We start from the raw sequence: 7406 nt of genomic DNA on the forward strand, positions 1-7406 counted from the left end.
ATTGGCGAGTGACTGCAGACTCCCTCATTTCATCCTCCCCACCCTCTGTGGTGTAGAAACAGCAGATGAATCTTTCTCTTGGGCAAGTTACCTGCAGCCCCATGGAGCTGGACTGGAGCCCCATCTACCAGCCAGCCCAGGGTGACACCCTGTAAGCACTGCCCCTCCCGGGGAAGCACTCACCTGAATGACAGGTGAGACGTTTCCTCTGCTCAGGGGTCATTTTCACCATTTGCCAAAGGAAATGCTCCCACTGGAGGGCGTCTTTCCAAATCCCACCCTCCTCCCTCTCAGAAACTGGAGGCTGCAAGGGCTTGTTTTAGTCTGTTTGTGCTGCTATAACAAAATACCACAGCCTGGGGGCTTAAACAACAGACATTTATTTTCTCACAGCTCTGGGAACTAGAAGTCCAATATCAAGGTGCTAGAAAATTTGGTTTCTGGTGAGAACTCTCTTCCTGGCTCGCAGAAAGCTGCCTCCTCACTGTGTCCTCACATGGCCTTCCCTCTGTGTGCCCACAGATATAGAGAGCATGTTAGTGTCTCATCTTCTTATAAGGACACCAGTCCTATGGGATCAGGGTTAGGGTTCTGACCTCGGTTAACCTTAGTTACCTCCTTAAAACCGGATCTTCAAATACAGTCACCTTGTGGGGTTATGGCTTCAACATATGAGTTTGGGTGGGGGATGGAATTCAGTCCATAACAAGGCACCTTAAAAGAAACATGACCTCGGCCCAAGTCCAGCCGGCAAAGAGCCTGCAGAAGCTGGGCACCCTCTGTGAGCTGTGCTAACCCAGCAGCAGGGCTGGTGTGAGATCATCAGTCACCATGATGCCACAGGGTGGGAAAAGGTGAGCCCTTGGATAGCGCTGAAGATGAATAGGGAAACTAACATGTGATTAAACTGGCCTCCTCCGCTGATGGCTGGTGGCCCTCTCTGAGTACAAAGTTAACACAGCCAGACCTGGGCCCCCGGCACCCACCGAAGCACATGCCCCTCCTCCTGCTAAGGTTAGAGGATTGTCCCTCCAACCACACAGCTCCCTGGGATCCCAACCCTGTTAATGAGGGGGTGAAGCATGCCATGGGACCAGAGCAGGTGCTGAGAACCATGGGGGAGATAATATCATCACTCACCATTTCAGGCTGCCTGGCTCTTGTTGATAATTAATAATAATAATGACAACCCTGAATGAGCACTTGCTGTAGGTCATTTCCTCATTTTCACACATCAAACCAGGGAGGTAGAGTTAAGTCAGGTAGTGAGGACAACAGTTTCTGGAGGAAATAGAGGAGCAGAGAGGGATTCGTGTATCTGTTCATTCATCCAGTGGATTTTTACTGAGCACCTACTATGCACCATTATATCCACAAAGGTGAGCAAAGTCCCACATGGTCTCTGCTTTCATGGGGTTACATTTTTGGTGTTTTTTTTTTTTGCGGTACATGGGCCTCTCACTGCTGTGGCCCCTCCCGCCGTGGAGCACAGGCTCCGGACACGCAGGCCCAGCGGCCATGGCTCACGGGCCCAGCTGCTCCGCGGCATGTGGGATCCTCCCGGACCGGGGCACAAACCCGCGTCCCCCGCATCGGCAGGCAGACTCCCAACCGCTGCGCCACCAGGGAAGCCCGGGGTTACATATTAGTCAGGGTCACAGATGGGGAAAAACTAATTAAATGTGATAATTTCAGGTAATGATAAATTCTAGGAAGAAAATTAATTAAGGTGATGAGAGAGAGAGAGAGAGAGGAAGCAACTTCAAACAGTTCAAAGGGGTCAGAGAAGGCCTCTGGAAGGAAGGGACATGTGAGCTGAGACCAGGAGGTGAAAGAAGCTGGCTGTGAGAGTAACTGAGGGGAGAATGTTCTGGGCAGAGAGAACAGCACGTGCAGATGCCCAAAAGCAGGAATGAACCTGGTATGTCTGAGGAATGGAAAGGAGGCTCATGTGGCTGGCTCTGCAAAGTGACAGGCAGGGTGGGTGAAGTGTCATCAGAGACAATGGATGGACCTCATAGGCCAGGGTAAGGAGTTGGGATACTACTTTAAGTGGTGTGGGATCCCTCTGGAAGGTTTTCAGTAAGAGGGCTTTTAGTAGAATTGAATTTTTGTTTTACAAGCGTCACTATGGCTGCTATACAGAGGATAGATAGGAGGGCAAGGAGAGAGAGTAGTTAAAAGGCATGGAAGCCACTGAGACTTTGTACCATCACCACTACCACCACCACTGCCATCAACATCACCACCACCATCATCATCACCACCATCATCATCATCATCACCATCACCACCATCGTCATCACCATCACCATCACCACCATCACCTCCACCATCATCACCACCATCACCACCACCATCATCACCACCATCATTATCACCACCATCACCATCACCACCACCAGCATCATCATCATCACCATCACCACCACCACCATCATCATCACCACCATCACCACCACTGTCATTATCACCAACACCATCACCAACATCATCACCACCATCACCACCATCATTATCACTACCACCATCATCATCATCACCATCACCACTACCACCATCATCATCACCATCATCACCATCATCATCACCACCATCACCATCACCACCATCATCATCATCATCAAAGGCACCTAGATGACAGAGGCTTGGACTAGGATGATAGTAGGAGCAAAGGAGTGAAGTGGGGGGGGGGATTGGGGTACATTTTGGTGGGAGATCCAACAGGGCTTGGAGGTGGTTTGCAGCAGGCAGGGAGGAATTGAGGAACAGAAGCAGCAACTCTAGCTGAGCCCCACATGGAAAATGTGCCCAATCTCCCTGTGTCTGCTCCTGACTGTCCTCTCCCACGAGCACCTACCAGGTCCTGTTCCTGCTTCAGGCACTTGTGGTGTGGGGGAAAAAGCAATGGATTTGGAATCGGGCATCCAAGATTCTCACTCTCAGTGTGACTTTAGACACATAGTTTAGCGTCTCTGAACTTCAATTCCTTCATATGTAAAATGGGACCATGGTAATACCTATTTCACAGGACTTTGGGTCTACTGCTGGGCTAAACTCAAGCTTTATCCATTCTATGCTCTTCGAATGTGGCTGCTGGGGAAACTGAGACCACTTAAAGGCTCGTAACCTGCTACAATCTCCAAACGCCCTGCCAGCAGTTCTAGGATTAATGTCGATCCCTCCTCACTAAGTTTTCTTGGTTCCCTCTTTCTGCTTCTGAGGGTGTTTGCATTGTGGGAGGTGGGGAGAGAGAAGCGGAGACTGACAAAGTGATTGTCATGAAAATAGTTTAAAATATAGATATTTAAGGCAAAATAGTGTGGATCTGTAGTCTAAAATAGTTAAGAGCTTGCATCTTGACACCAGACTAACCTGCATTGGTATTGAATCCTGTCATTTATTGGCCATAATAATACTGTGTTTCAGAAGATTGTTGTGAGGATTAAAGGAGTTAACATATGTAAAGCACCTGGTACGTACTTAGTGCTTAGTGACCATTAGCTGCCGTCCTCACATCCTCACTCAAACTAAAACACTGGATTATGGTGAAGATTAAGTTTATAAAACTCTTGGTATCATCACTGTCATCACCATCACCATCATCATCACCATCATCATCACTAATATCAGCAGCTGCAGCAGAAGTAACAACATCACCATCCTCACCATCACACCCATTATCATCACCATCATCGTCATCACCTTACAGGGTCAAGCAGGTACTATCAATGCACCAGCAATATCCTTTCATCACCTACCATTTCAGTGTCCAGTGGTTAACTTCTAATTGCCAGCATCTACATCCCTTTACCTGAGGGCTATCTCTGGCTACCGGAGCAAACTATGCCTGTGCTCATGCTGGCTGGAAGTGCCAGGGAACAAAATGCCCACACTCGTCAGGAGGAGCCCTCAGCCAATCACTCACAGGAGCTGACGAATAAATACCCAGGTCCCTTGCCCTCTGGGTGTGGGTAACTGATGAGTATCTTCTCCATTGTTTCTCAGAGCTCTCCAGGAGAATTAAGCTCTGGTACCCACAGTGGTAACTTGCTTGATGATGCATCCTTTTAATGGGCTGCCGCTCCTTCTTAACTTCCCACTCCCTTGTGTTTCCTGGGATCACTCTTTGCCCTTGAATCATGATTTCAGGGTCTGCTTCTGGGGGAACACAAATGAAGACCTGGATTACTGTGAAGATTAAACTTATAAAGCTCTTGGCATATATGAAGGGCTTAATAAATTCATTGTTGAATGAATGAGGCTTCACCTGTCCCAAGGAGACAGACCCAGGGTAGCGGAAAGAGGAGGAAGAGACCTGGGACCATAGGAGAGGGGTGGGACAGGAGCCCAGAGAAGCTGCCCCTGCAGCCCCCTGCCCTTCAACAACTGTCGTCATGACTCCAACCCTCCTCCTCTGATTCTCTTCCTGGCCCCTCTGGGTGGCTGCAGGTTCAAGGTGTGAACAGACCACGTTGAGAAACACAGCAAGACGTCCTCATCACCAAGCTCCCATGTTAGCTCACTGGAAGGACAACACCCACTGAGAGCTAGACTGGGGAGAAAAAAACTTGAATGAAGTAAAAGTGACATGTAACTTATGCCCTTAATGTTCAAACAGAACTTAAATACCATTTTACAAAATGACATGATTGTCCAAAGCAATATTTAAAATATGGGCACTGTGAAGGGAGAGGTTTTTCCTCTTTCCAGTCCCCTCTGGGGCTGTTCCTGGCCACAGTGCTTGCTCCCCTTCACCGAGGCCCAATCCTCTCCTCTTTCACAAGGGCTCAGAAAGGGCAAGAGGCTTGCCCAAGGCCACAGAGTTCCCCTGGCTTCTTCTCCAGTTCTGTCCACTATACATCATAGGGCCACTCTCAAAGCAATTTTTTCCTGGAAAAAAAGGAAAACTTGCCCCTTGATAGGGGTGCTATGTTTTTTATTCTCCTCAGGGCTGGGAATCACAGACAAAAATCCATGCAGGTCTAAGTCCCCAAGAGGTGTTGGCGTACAGCAAGCGTGGTGTAGGAGCCCACCCTGGAGTGAGGGCTCAATGTGTGTGGTTCTACGGGGTCCTTTGTGGGTTCTGAGAGGCATCTCAGAGGAGAAGGTCACCTTGGAGGACAATCTCGACCTTCTCCTTAAGTACCTGTGCTCCCACGCCGAGTACACCCAGCCCGCAGGGGCAGGGATGTGGCATCCAGGCTGCTTCTTAGAGCCCAGGGGCTTAGGTGGGGTTCTGTATGATGACCCCCACTCGCCATGGGGGTTGGTGTGGTACAGATCTAAAAGGTGGACATCTGGGTCCAGGCGACGCTCACCTGTGGGAAGCAGGGTTGAAGGAGGTTGAGGTAGGAAAGACCAGCCTCTCTCCCCGCAGCCAAAGGGAGCCACTCTGATGCAATTTGTGCTCCAGAGCCCCCTTGTGGCCACGGCTGGACATCACCCCTTCTCCTCCTTCCCTCCCTCCCTTGTAAGGCTTTGCCTGAGGACCCTCCCTCAAAGCATCACTACACCCAAAGCCTTGTCTTAGCCTCTGCTCCTTAGCTGGTGGCTCTCAAAGTGTGGTCTTTGAGTTAGCAGGACCTGGACACTTGTTAGAAATGCAGATTCTCAGGGCCCAGCCCCCTGTGTCTTAATAGCCCTCGGGGTGATTCTGATGCACCACTCAAGTTTGAGAATCACTGCTCCAGAGAATGCAGCTGAGGACAGCTGCCCATCCTCGGTCCCCACAAAGCTGGGGGACTCTCAGAGCTGGACACATGTTTACAGAATTCCTTAAGGAATCCATGGTCACTGGCCCGGGAGGAGGTCCACTTCAGCTAGGCTGGCCCAGAAGCATCAATTTCACTAGAGGTACTGACAACTGTCACACTAAACAAAAAATTCTGCCCCCTCCGTGTCTGATGCCAGCTCCAGGCAAAACTCCAAACTCCAGGACGGAATCCTAAGGCGTGCACAAGCTGACCCTTGACCTCACAGCAGGGTTCCACTTGGTTTCACAGGAGACAGAGGCCTGAAGGGGAGATTCATCCCAGGTGGACTCTGGTCTCCCGCAGAGGGGTCCAGTGAGCCCTCAAGGTCAAAGAGCTCCCAGTGACCTGGGCTCAGACTCATTCCCCACTGGAAACTTACTGATATTCCCTCTGACTCCGTGGAGGAGGATGCGGGCTGACTTTATGGACCTGTTGCTGTAAGACAGAGAGAAGCAAGCCACTGCTCTTCTAGAGGCAGCGAGAACAACCACTGCGTATGGAGCCCAGGACTGGAAGGGGCGGTCTCACTGATTTTTGGTCACAGGTGGGAGATGAGACATACGGGCCCTCCCGAGAGAGCTGGAGCCCAGGAAGGAGCCCAGCACCCAGAGGCAGGGAAGAGGCAGCTGGACGGCACTAGGGGAGGGCCAGCCATGGGTCCCCTGCCACAAGGCCCCTTCCTGCTGGGCATCAGAATAAAAGCTGTGGAAGTGGTGGGATGAGTGACAGATGAGGACAAGAGCCTGCAGTGAGGGGCAAATTCTGAGTCAAGATGGGTTATGAATGTTGTATGAGTATGTATGTTAATTATAATTAGTATATAAGTATCATATGATTATCATATGATACTTATAGATATCCTGAGCTCAATTCCAAAGTCTGTCCCCAATTTGCTGTGTGGCTCTGGGCAAGGCCCTTTCCCTCTCTGAGCCTCAGTTTTCCCATCTGTACAAGGAGGAACTGGACTAGACACTTGCTAGGACCAACAGTCCAAGAGTCCTTTGTGCCAATTCCATCAAGGAGGCTCCTGAGAGTTCAAGCTGTTTCTTACATCCTGGAGTGACAGCTGCAGATCATCCCCATGGATCCTCTTCCAGCTCTTTGGCCACACTGACTCAGGACCTTTGCACATGCAGTTTTTGGTGCCTAGATGCCTTACCTCATTTCCCACACTATACCAGCTGCCTTGTTTTACATTCACATTGTTCCCTGTATTTCTTATACAACCTAATACAGCTTGTAACTTGATATTTACTTTGTGGCTATTTGACTCATGTCTATGTCTTCCACAGGGCTGTGAACTTGTAGGTCCAGGGCCCCTGTCTGTTCTTTTCCTTGTGATTCTAGCATTCCACATGGTACCTGGTCTAGAATAGGCATCCATTAAATAGCTGTGAAATGAATGAGTGAATAAATGAATGAATCATGGCTACCACCATTACGATTTGGAGCCAAGAAGTTCTCTGAGAAGGCTGGAGAACCCAGCTCTGACCACCCCAGAAAGGGAACGGTCAACAGCAGGCACAGCTCCCCTCAATGGCCTTCAGCTCCGAGGGGCTGACCTCTCCCTGCACCAGCACCCTGTTCCCTGCAGGGGAGAGGCTCCTGTAAGGGGTAAGGGAAGGTGGCCTGAACTCAGAATACAGTATG

The sequence above is a fragment of the Delphinus delphis genome, chromosome 15 (genome assembly GCF_949987515.2).
Source record: "Delphinus delphis chromosome 15, mDelDel1.2, whole genome shotgun sequence".
NCBI classification, from domain to species: domain Eukaryota; kingdom Metazoa; phylum Chordata; class Mammalia; order Artiodactyla; family Delphinidae; genus Delphinus; species Delphinus delphis.